Source organism: Globicephala melas, chromosome 6 (assembly GCF_963455315.2).
Source record: "Globicephala melas chromosome 6, mGloMel1.2, whole genome shotgun sequence".
NCBI lineage: Eukaryota > Metazoa > Chordata > Mammalia > Artiodactyla > Delphinidae > Globicephala > Globicephala melas.
This window is the reverse complement of record NC_083319.1, coordinates 52,868,480-52,880,911: the sequence shown is the minus strand read 5'-3', so window position 1 is coordinate 52,880,911 and position 12,432 is coordinate 52,868,480. Positions and strand designations below refer to the sequence as shown.

At 42.5% G+C, this 12,432-nt stretch overlaps 1 pseudogene; it reads left to right on the top strand.

Annotated features, from left to right (window-relative positions):
* The window catches only part of LOC115863917 (importin subunit alpha-1 pseudogene), a 113,220-nt pseudogene that overhangs the window by 29,815 nt on the left and 70,973 nt on the right, over window positions 1-12,432 (top strand).

Below are 12,432 nucleotides of genomic sequence, written 5' to 3'. Positions count from 1 at the left end.
ACAGTGTCATGGTGATCTGAGCTTGGAAGTGGGTTAGTGAGAGCTGAGCTCCAGCTTGTGAATCCTATTTTCAATCTTCATGCAGTTTTAAGATTTAGCCCAATTTCCAGACTATCCCCTACCCAGGCTTGAAAATGGCTTTATTTCACACTTTGCGGCAGGAGGTAAGTGGGTTTCTGTGTGAAAGTGATGGTGCCAAAGACATTTACGAACATTAAAAAATGTCTGAACATGGCTTCAAGCCACTCAGCCTGTTTCTCATCCCACACCGTGCCTTGCAGAGCGTATGCAAGTTCAGAGCTCCCTTTGAAATCAGTGGCGGTTATGAGCTTGGAGCAACTCTGTGGGGCTCTGAGCAATATAATAAATGAGGCCCTTTGAAGACTAACCATTGTACTTGGGCTCTTTTTGTGCTTCTGACACTGCTTTCTCAGGGATGGTCTGTAATGGTGGGAGTAGCCCACCAACACACGCCCTCTGGTTTTCAGCTTTTGGCCTGAAAGAGGGAAGGGGGACAAGGGAGTAAGTCCTCGTATTTCCTTAAAGAACCAGCCTAAACCCTTTCGCTCTCCTTTTGATATCAACACCTGGGATAAGGCAGCCCACACCCACAAAACAAAAGCTATTTTTCATCTGCAAGTACTGACTGGTCCATGCAACAACAAAAACAGCAACAAGAACACTAAGAAAAATAAAACAAAACCAAAACCAAAGCTATTAGCAGGCAGGAGATAAAGCAGACTTATTTGTACATCGGGGGTTTCACAGATTACTTATTTAGCTGAAAGCAGAGAATTAAATCTGGGATATTTTCTACGTTTCCCTGATGACATTATAGGCTAAGTTGACATTCTGACACCAAGGTGAAATTTCTTAAATATTCTTAAAAGATAAGTAAAGCTTTCTGTTTTGACTTATGACTAAATATTCCTAAAAGGCTAGTATATGTATTTCAAATGCTTAAGTTCAGTAAGAAAAATACATTCAGGTTGCCTTTAAACATATTTAAGAAGAATGATTGAATTCTTTGGTCCAATTTTTCAGGTACAAGTTTGAATGGCTATTTGAATGTCACTTCTTGTGCTAGATACAGAATCAACTAATTTTTGTTGAGCACCTTTTTGATTTCTCACAACCACACTGTGAGATCAATACTGTAAACTCTACTTAGCAGATGAAAGAACCGAGGCCAGAGTTCCAATGGCAAAAAGAGCTAGTAAGTAGCAGAGCTGTATCCAAAGTCAGTTCCTTTGACTCCCAAGTCCAGCCCTCATCCTCTCCAAAACTGTAACCTTTCAAGCTTCTCAAACTACAGTAACCTTGCAAGCTTCTCAAACTACAGTAATCCGCCCCCTCGGCATATAAACTAATATGTTGTTTATTTATAATGAGAAGTATTTGAGCTAATGTTGAATTAGGGTGAAGTCCCTGTAGGGGCCGATCAAGAATGGTTCTAAAAAAGTAAATATCAGGTGAAGTGGACTTCAAGAAAACTTGCATTTCTGAATGCAAATGTGGGATAAGAAAGTTCCAAGTCCCTTTTCTCATCTTTGAAACTTTTCCTAAAACATGGACAAAAATAGATAGAATTATAGTTATTGACTGGTGTAAGACCTCCTTGAATTCACTTTCTTATGTTCTGCCTCATTCTAAAACTGTGATAGGTGGATATCAGGTAAGAAATAAGTGAAGTATGGGTAAAAAAAAAAAAGGGAAAAAATAATATTAAGTGGAGACCAGAGGTAAATTAATACAGGCAAATGCATGCCACACTGAGAATGAAGACAAAACACAAAACCAAAACCAAAAAAGAGCAGTTGGAAGATAATAACAACAAGAAAGCTGGCTAATACGTAGTGAGTACTTTTATGATTTGCCAGACACAGTGTTAAACACTTTTACATTGATTGTTTCACTTCTCACTGCAGTCCTGTAAAGTAGGTATGAATATTTCGTTATTTTACGGACGAGGAAATTGAGGCACAGAGAAGGTAAAAGGCTCAAGGTGAACCAGCTAATAGGTGATGGATTCTAGACGTGAACCCAAGCATTCTGATGTCAAGACCAGGCGCTTGACCATTCCTAGCTTTATACCAAGTGAACACATTGTTGTTACTCGTGAAAACCCAATTGTCTCCTGACGTCTGGGCTTAGAGGAAATGACTCTTGGTGCCCTCCTGAGTGGAACATGAATGGGTTTGAGGCTGCTTTTTCTCAACATCCCCTGTGGTGCTAACAACGCAGGTAGGCCTATGGCTGTTTGTCACGGAGTCCCTCCAAGGAGCTGAGGCCTGAAGTCAAAATGCAATTCAGTAAAAGCAAATAAGAGGGGCCAGAGCAATACGGTTCAACTATTTTTAATTTGGATGGTTTACCTCTATCTTGAGGTATAATTCCAAACCACCTGGAGAGATGGATGGACTTCATGTCCTTCAGGCAAACCCCTTGGAGCCTCCTCAGCTGTAAACATTTCTTGAGCACTGCTCTGCTTCAGGAAGAAGAAAAATCACAACCATATAGAACGGAGGCCATAAATCTGGAGTAAAACTAATCTCGGTTGTTCCCGCAATGTTTCTCAGCAGTCCTATTACATGTGCTTCTCCCGTTTCCCTGGGCTGCGATTCCAAACCTTCACCACTCTTCAAAGCTTTCAATCTTCTCTCTTTGGGATGACCTTGTTTCTAAGCTAGGGACTAGCAGCTACCAAGAGTGGCTTTTTTTCATTTTTCCACCCATTTTCCCATAAGCCGACCTGCATCTGCAGCCATCCTTTCTTTGTCCTCATCTCTAGCAAAGAACAGTTTTCTTATCAAAGGCAACTCCATCCACTGGTGCAGTGGATATTATTCCACCCTGCCTTCCTAGGAAATTTGCCTTATCGATAATGTCTTTTTCTTACCTTCAGTGCTCTATTGGTTGTTCCCTTTAGCATAAAAATACGGTCACCCCTCTCATTTAGAAAAACAAACGAATTAAAAAAAAACCCATTTAATGGCCATTTTTTAAAGCATCCTCGTGCTTCTCTCTTTGATGGCTATTCTTTTACAAAGTGCAACCTAGATTTATTCTCTCTGAATTCACAGCACTCTGTATCTTTGGTCCACTCTAACCTGGCTCTCCCCCATATCCCTGCACTGAGACTGTCCTGTGCATGTACTCGCCCAATGGAATAAGCATGGCTAGTTCTCATCTTACATGGCTTGTCCTGCTGACTATTCTCGTGTTCTTGGAAGTTCTGGCTTTGCCTCCCATGGCATCTCTCTCTCTCTCTCTCTCTCTCTCTCTCTCTCTCTCTCTCTCCTCATTTACCTCTGCATTGCTGGCTCCTTTTTTTTGGTGCCTTGATTGGTTTCTACTTCTCCACCCCTTCTTAAAAATAAGTATTTTCTTTTCTCACTTTAGTCACTTTCGGAGGGGATCTTGTCCCTACCACTGTCGATTCTGAGCCCTAGTCCTATATCTCCAAACTGTTTTCAAAATCATTCCACCTGGACATTCCACAGGCGCTGCAAACTCAGTACGTCCAGAACTGAACATGCTCCTCTCCGCTTTCATGCTCATCCCTAGTCACTCCACAAAACCTGCGCTCTGTCCTATACGTTGTATATTAATGAATTATAGACCCTTTCTCCAGTTTCCCAAGACAGTAGCCTGGAAGCCTTTGACTTCTTTCTCACATTCCAAACAATGTATTTTATTTATTCTTCTCTTTGCGTAACTCTCATCTCTAATGGGACCACCAGTTTATTTGAGTAGGTCCATCAACTCCCTTAACCACTGCAATGCAACTCTTGACATTTGCTCAGTTTCCAGAAATTCCCATTTCCAATCCCCCTTCTGTAGTAGCCCCAGAGTTCAAATACAAAAATTTAATTATGTTACTCCCTTGCTTACAATTGATCATCGGCCTCTCATGACTCACAACATACATTTTAAAATCGTCTGTCTACCCGGAAAATACCTATTCATGTTTCTTCTTCCTCTGGGAGGTTTTCCAGGACAGATTTAAATGCATTATCTTAATCTGCCATTCAACTTTGTGGATCACCCAGTTTAGTAAATCTCATTGTATTTGCTTGTTTGCAAGTCTGATTCTTCATTTGTTTAAATGCCTTGAGAGCAGGACCTTGCTTTCTCAACTTTGTATGCAGAGCTTGTAGTATACTAGTAGGCGCTCAACAAACATTTAGTGAATGAAGGAAATGTATATATTTTTGAAAGGTATATCATTCAAAGAATGGGAAAAAATTTGCCTGTGGAATCTCAAAGCATGCCGTGCCAAAATTAAAATTAGGAATACCCACTTGGTTACACATACAACCTGACACAGACTGGAATGCATTCTGACCACAATTTATGCTATAATAAGAATGTGTTTGCCAAACACTACAAGAACATGTATACATTTTTCAGAACTCTAGATCATGGTTGTGAATATCCTTGACCAGGAGGGTCTAACTACTTCAATGAATTAGCTGAAGTAGGTGTTGGGAAAGGGATTGGATGAGGTCTGTGCATATGCTCTGCTGAGACACTCTTCTTCAAGAAGATGGGTTTCAATGGATACAACCTAAATGTCCATGGACAGAGGAATGGATAAAGAAGATATGGTATATATACACAATGGAATACTACTTAGCCATAAAAAAGAACAAAATAATGCCATTTGCAGCAACATGGATACAACTAGAGATTATCATACTAAGTGAAGTCAGTCAGAAAGAGAAAGACAAATACCATATGATATCACTTATATGTGGAATCTAAAATATGACACAAATGAACCTATCTACAAAACAGAAACAGACTCACAGACATAGAGATCAGACTTGTGGTTGCCAAGGGGGAGTGGGGGAGGGAGAGGGATGGACTGAGAATTTGGGGTTCGTAGATGCAAACTATGACATTTATAATGAATAAACAACAGGCCCTACTGTATAGCACAGGGAACTATATCCAATCTCTGGGGATAAACCATAATGGAAAAGAATATTTAAAAGAGAATGTCTATATGTATAAAACTGAGTCACTTTGCTGTACAACAGAGATTGGCATAACACTGTAAATCAACTATACTTCAATAAAAAAAAAAAAAAGAATTCAGGTTTCAGTATTTCTGATAATAGACCCCTCAGCTCTCATGGACTCTTCAGACACTCATCTGAGATTCATCATATGACAAGGCCAAGGATACATGGGCCCCTTTAAACTATTACAGTCTTCTCCCCCTGGCCTCAGCGTATATGAACAAGGAATATTTTGTGGAGTATTGTTTTTCAAGGTGATTTGTCACACTTCTTCTATGAACTTTCTTTTTCATTTCTCTCACCCCAACAAGAGACCAATAGTCACTCACTTCCGTATAATAATTGTCTCTTCCTCTCATGGGGAATATATATACAGAAAATATTATATATTGAGCAATCAAAAATTGTTAAGATTTTGTTACATTTATTTGTTTTCTTTTTTAGATTACACATATGAGTGAAAACAAACAGTATTTGTCTTTCTCTGTATGGCTTATTTCACTAAGAATAAGTGACATAAGCATAAGCATAGCCTCCAGGTCCATCCATGTTGTTGCAATTGGCAAATTTTATTCTTTTTTTTCCCTGACTGAGTAATGTTCCATTGCATATATTTACCATATCTTCTTTATCCATTCATCTGTTAATGGATATTTAGGTTGCTTCCATACCGTGACTGTTAACAAAACAGAAACAGACTCATGGTTACGGAGAGCCAACAAGTAACCAGTAGGGAGAGGGGTGAGGGGAAGGACAAGATAGGGGTGGGGGATTAAAAGGTATAGGCTACTAGGTATAAAATAAATAAGATGCAAGGATGTAATGTACAGCACAGAGAATATAGCCAATATTTTATAATAACCTTAGATGGAGTATAATCTATAAAAATATCAAATCATCATGCTGTATACCTGAAACTAACATAACATTGTAAGTCAACTATACTTAAACAAACAGTTGTTTTGAACCCGCACGCTGAATGCAGACGTCTGGGCACTGACAGCCCTTTACAAACTGGGAAACCGGAGGCCAGTCTCCTCCCCATCTCTCATCCTTTGCATCCTATTTGACTCTGAGGTTTATATTCCAGGAAAAAAGAACCTCTAACCTAATCTGGCTATGTAGGGTCTTTTAGCCTAATCCTAAGGAAACACAGCTCTCACATAGTTTGTCACTTTAGTCAATATACAATTAACACACTATTAGAGGATTATTGGCTGATATCTTCATCTTTGCCACATTCTTTTAAATTGATTTAATGGTGGATTAAGCTAGGCCTAGAGCATGATTTATTTATCTGACCTTTGTTCTGGTCTACCTTAAAATTTATATTTTCATGGCCAGCCTGTATTTTAATCATTAAACTAATTTCCTCTCTTTTTAACCCTTGAAAGAAAATAAAATTATTCCTTTTGAATCAAAAGAGAATCATAAAAAAAAGAGAGAGAGAGAGAGAGAGTCATGGGATAAAAGGATGTAAGCAGCAGGAAAAGAGGAAAGAAAGCAGATTGTCAAGGGCTCCAAGTGAGAATTGTGCATTATGGCAACTAGTGCTCATGGGTTGAGACTAAAATTTTTTTTTTTTTTTTTTGCTTTACGCGGGCCTCTCACTGTTGTGGCCTCTCCCGTTGCGGAGCACAGGCTCCGGACGCGCAGGCTCAGCGGCCATGGCTCACGGGCCCAGCCGCTCCACGGCATGCGGGATCTTCCCGGACCGGGGCACGAACCCGTGTCCCCTGCATCGGCAGGCGGACTCTCAACCACTGCGCCACCAGGGAAGCCCTAAATTTTTTTTTTTTAAGTTTTAAAAAGATGTTCACCTTTCTGGCTAATTAGTGCTATGAAGAATCAGTACTACAACTGGCAAGACCAAATAAGGTATGCCTTTTTACCGGCTTTTACAAGGTTGTTGTAAAAATTAAATGTGGTAACATATATGAAAGCAATTTGCCAATGATAAAGTTCTCCATGAACATGTAGTATTACCTGAGGGGCCATTTCTTAGGGACCATCAACCTTTGGGTCACTAATTTCCATTGTGGCTACATGGGCTTTCAGCCAATGGCTTTCGTGGAGCCCTGGCCTTGACGGCACTTCAGAGTTTGCTCCCATAAGAATACCAAATATACCACCTGCAGAGTATTTTATTTGCTTTAAAGGCCAAGGATCTTTTTCTTATTTAAGAAAATGCAAAAGACTTTCTGTTTTTGAAACAATAAGTGGCACTGACATCTCTCAAGATTGAAAGCTCTATTGTCTCATTTTAAGCACCCCCTTATTATTAGGAAAGGATGTTGTTGGCAAGAATGAATAATTAGGTAACTCTTTGTGGGCACATTTTATTCAGGTCCCAAGGGGAACGTGCAATTTTAACATCTCCTTGGATTATTTCACAAACATATGGCAAATGCAGCACCTGAGCCAGATGTATGAGCATATTATACTAGATCTGTTTTAACTTAAAACTGTGAAATACATCAGATGGTGAAGTTATTTTGGTCATGAACATCCATCATGGAAATAGTATAGAGGCATCTTTTTTTTATTGTCCATTTTACTTGGACTGGAAATAATCAAGAACAAAATAGCTTGGAAATCATCTCCTGCAGTGGAAGATTCCAGGTAAAGTTCAAGACCTAACGAAGTATATGGTCTGGATTTAAATGGGTCTCAGACATCTCCATATAGTTTAGTAATGCCTAGTACAAATATTCACTGCTGGCCGATCTGGAATCTCAACTCAACAATGATTATTTTCAATTCTCTTTTTCTCATCTTGTGTTTTCACTCCTCTGGAGATGCATATGGGAAGATTAATATGGAATTTTTAAAAATAATGAGAATACATTCTCTACCGATTCAGTAGGGAGTTTTTGTGTTTTTCTTTTAGCCTATTTTATTATAACAGCACTGGTTGTTTATTTTACTAAAGAGTCATCATCTGGTATTGGCTTCTTGGAATCGTAGTTATCTAAGCAGAAATGCCCATCCCATTTGCTGGTGGGAACACCACATTTCAGAATGAATAATTTTTAATCTGAGTTACTTATGTTTCAGAATTAAAAGATATAGATGCCATTGGACTCCCAAATGTACAGTGTTGTGCTTGGTCTGATGGGAAAATAAAGACTACATAGGCGGAGGGCTTCCCTGGTGGCGCAGTGGTTGAGAGTCCGCCTGCCGATGCAGGGGACGCAGGTTCGTGCTCCGGTCCGGGAGGATCCCACATGCCGCGGAGCGGCTGGGCCCGTGAGCCATGGCCGCTGGGCCTGCGCGTCCGGAGCCTGTGCTCCACAACGAGAGAGGCCACAGCAGTGAGAGGCCCGCGTACCGCAAAAAAAAAAAAAAAAAAAGAATACATAGGCGTGGGCAACTATATTTTCCCTTCAGTACATACATGCAAATTCCATTAACATTAATGAGCGCGCTGCATGTGTACTGAAGAGGATGTGAACCAGGTCACAATGGAAGCTATTACTTTTTTTTTTTTTTAAGACTTGCATCATATTCCTGAGCTTTTCCTGAGAAAGAGAAATACACAGTGCTGAGACAATGTAAACAGTATGGTGACAGTGGCACCAGAGAAGAAGTACTTACTTTTTATAGCCAGTACCGCATAGAGCAGAGATTTTGAGGCTGAATTACCACAGCTGGCAAACGTTGAAGCTGACAATAGAGGTCCACAGAGTCTTGGATATTCTGCCTCTGTGTTGCATCAAAATAAGGAAACAAAATATTTATGCACTTAATTCTGTCTCTCAATTCTTTCCCCCTTTGAAATGGCAATTCTCTGCGTGATAATACGTAGAGAGATGTGTTCCTAGCCAATGTGATATTCCATAAATGTGGTGCACCTGTGTTTTCTTGGTCACCCTGCTGCCACTGGGGTACCTTAAAGCATTCTCTCTCAAATAAGTAAGAGGCAGGGGTGGAAGTGTGGGGAGAGGGGTTATGGTCTCCCCTTTCCTCTTTTTTTCTAATTTCTTCTCATTTCGAAAGCCTTGGAACATACGTTTAATTTCAGGTTAAGATGTCAGGTTTATCCCAGTCCGGAGATGTTGACACATCCCCATGTGGGCCTGCGGTGGCTCTGTATGCCCTCATATTCTACCTATCTCACAGGGATGCAGCTATATTTATAATACACACCCCTAATATTGCAGAACTGCTAGGGTCAAGGCATTCTGAGCCTCACGTATCGGCCAAACAACCCCACAAAACTGAGCTTCACACAGAAGCCCCCTTCGTAAAGTTGCTAACCCAACATCCTCTCTCCAGGACCAAGAAGGTCACGAGTGTATGAACGACTCTCCGCCTAGCAAGCCCAACACTCTGATTAGTCTCAGAAATGGACTTCTAGTGCTGGGAGAAACCGACAAGCAAAACAAGATGACTGGCCATGAAGACAGACAACCAACCAGAAATCCTGATTCTCTGCCCTTACCTTCCTTTCCCCCCTGAAGATTTAGACTTGTGACAGTAAAAGCAATAATGTCCTGACCTTAAAGGGCTGAGGTTGTGTTGCCACTGGCTGTTGAAAGAATCATTCCTCAGCAGCAGCAGGACCACTGGCCCCAGCGGCAGCCGCAGTGGCGGCAACCACGAAAACTGGAGTTCAGTCATACTGGCATTGGATTCTGTAAAGGGGAGGGCAGGGAAGGAGGGAGTCTATTGGCCTAAAAAGCTGAAACATCTGCTGGAGTTATTAACAGCTTTTTGGCTGAGTTCAGCAGCAGGGCACCTTGTGGTTGATAGATTCTTCTCTCAGCAATTCAAAACAATGCAGTTAAAGCAAATTTCTCATTTTCAGGGCGCAGCTGAATGAGGCATACAGTATTTTAAAAATAGTCACACTTGAAATGGTCAATAGTGGTGACTGCAATCAGTGGTTACCATCCGTCCTCCGTGGCATTGTTAACTTTGCCAGGGTGATGGCATAACACGGATTTTTCCAAAGACCACGGAGCTCATGGTTAACTCACTTTGGAGGAATTACATTATTTATGAAGTTTACGCAGATTATCCTACAGTGTAAACATTGGCAAACTGGATCAAAATCACTTAGAGGGCTTGTGGCTCTCCCTTCCCAAAAGTGTGCATTAAACCTTTTTAGGCTCAGAAGTCCAATTCCAGGAAAGGTTCTGAGGGGCCAGATTTTGGAGCTGAAGTAAAACTGAAGATGTGGAAACAGCTTGGGCTGGAAGAGCCCTGGGTTGGCAGGCAGGGGCCGAGGGTTCTAGCCCTAGTCCTTGTTCTAAGTGGCTGTGTGAGTCACTGGCAGTCATTTCATCTTTCTGCCCCCATTTCTTCCTGAACAAAATGATGGCTCTATTAAGCCTATCTGTATGTCTCCAAATGTTTCCATCCAGTTCTGCCATCCCGGGAAGGTGGCATTCAAATGCAATTTGAAAGTGTTCCTCTTACGAAATTCCTGAATTGTAACGAAGTTGAGACTGTTTGCCAATGCCTTTTTGCATTCGCACATGACACTCTGTGCGGTATTTGGGTGAGGGCATCAGACAAACAAACTGTAACATTAAATAGCTCTGTCAGCCACTTCAAGTGAAGGCACCACACGTTGTAACAGATGCGGGCAAAGTACAACCAAGCCCAGCTGGATTTCCTAGCCTGTTAGCTTATCTGGCCAGATGACAGTGTCCAGCCCAAGGATGGGTCACGCACAACTTTGGGTCCTACTCACCCAGCCTGCTAACTTTGGCAGAAGGAAGGGGGCGATGAGGGAGAGACAAGGCTGACCACTGGTGGGCCAACATCTGTGATGACACTGAAGTCTGCCCTATCCCTCTTTCATCATTTGCCCCTGTGCCCAGCACAGGATAGGAGAGAAAAATTGGCCAAGTCACTGTTTCCTTAAGCATACTGATGATCTGACCCTTCATTGCAGAGGGGAATGAAGAAAGGACTGCCCCCGCACACCCCCCCCCCCGCCCCTTCCTGTGTTCTGATCCAGGAATCTCTAGGGACAGAGACAGTATTTTTATCCATTCAAGAATTATCCTGGTTGGTTCTAAGATACATCTATACCCTGACAGGCAAGGGTCTCATGAATGTGCGGGTGCTTCTAGCCTCTGTAACCAGCTTCTGTCATCGAGGCTGAGGGCACATGGTCCGACTCTAGTAGGTTTGTCTGGTCCACAACCTCAGGTTTCATCCAAGCCTGTTGAGAGCATGGTCCAAGTAAAGTGAGTGAAAACGAACAGAAGCCTTTCCACACTGCCCAGCAGGGTTCACATGGCGAGGTCCTTGGTTCCTGACTAAACTTAAAGGAAAACCTTCCCAGTGTCCAGGGCCCTGTGTCCTGCAGAGGAAGGAGAAGAGTACCCTCAAATTCTCTGCTGCAGAACCCACTTGGGCACTACCTGCCTTGACTTTTAGGTGGAACAGTGTACCTATAAAAGGAAACCTCATACCTCTGCAGGGAGAAAGGACAGCTGGGAGATGTTTCTGATGGCAACTTGGGGCCTTTGTTGCCATTGAAAACCCAGCTGATGTCATGCCTCATTCCTGGGGGGACCAGCTGACGTGCTTTTCTGAGGCTGGCTGTTGCCGGAGGAGGCCTGCCCATTGATATAACCTATAACCACCAGCACCTAGAACCTTGTGTGGCCATCTCCAAGCACCTTGCTGAGAGCCTCTGTTTTGGGGGATAGCAATCCCAGGTCAGACCCCTGGACTCTCCCAGGGGCATCTTACGTGCCCCGTGGCTCTGTGGCACAGGTGTGTTTCAGTGTTCCTGTGTCACATGGACCCTGTCACCTTGTGCAATACTAAGGGGGCTACCTGTGGGTCTGATGCAGGGGATGCTGGCCCAGGCAGTCCTGTATGAGCAGAGCATATGTCCCCCAAGCTCCTGTGTGAAGCTTGGAGAGTTCATACCTGAACACTTCTATCGAGAGACAGATGAGATGGGGAAGGAAGATCCAGCCACTGCTGAAAAGACAGTGACCAAGGTTTTGGGGTAAATGGGATGCCCAGCTCCTGAATCCAGTGCTAGTGAACTTGGGAGTTACAGACTCTCTGAAGGCCCACACATCCCATGTGGCTTGTTCAGCAGTTCCCTACTGAAGCCTGGGGACTTGGGTTGGGACAGGAGACTGTCTGCAGCTCCCACCCAACGGGCTGTCAAATGGGTTCCCACAGCTACAGGGTGGCCTTACGCTGGCCTTCAACAGACTCTTAAAGAGAACAATGAAATAAGGTTGATGGGAACTAAATATCAATGGATTACTCCCCTTCCCCACATACCAGCAGATCTATGCAAAGGCAAGTGTAGACATGCCCTCATATCTCGTATCACCTAGAGCATGGTTGTTGATTGGCTGGAAAATATGTGTGTGTGTGAGTTTTAAGCACAGTATCACCTGTCATGTCAGGGCATGCTATA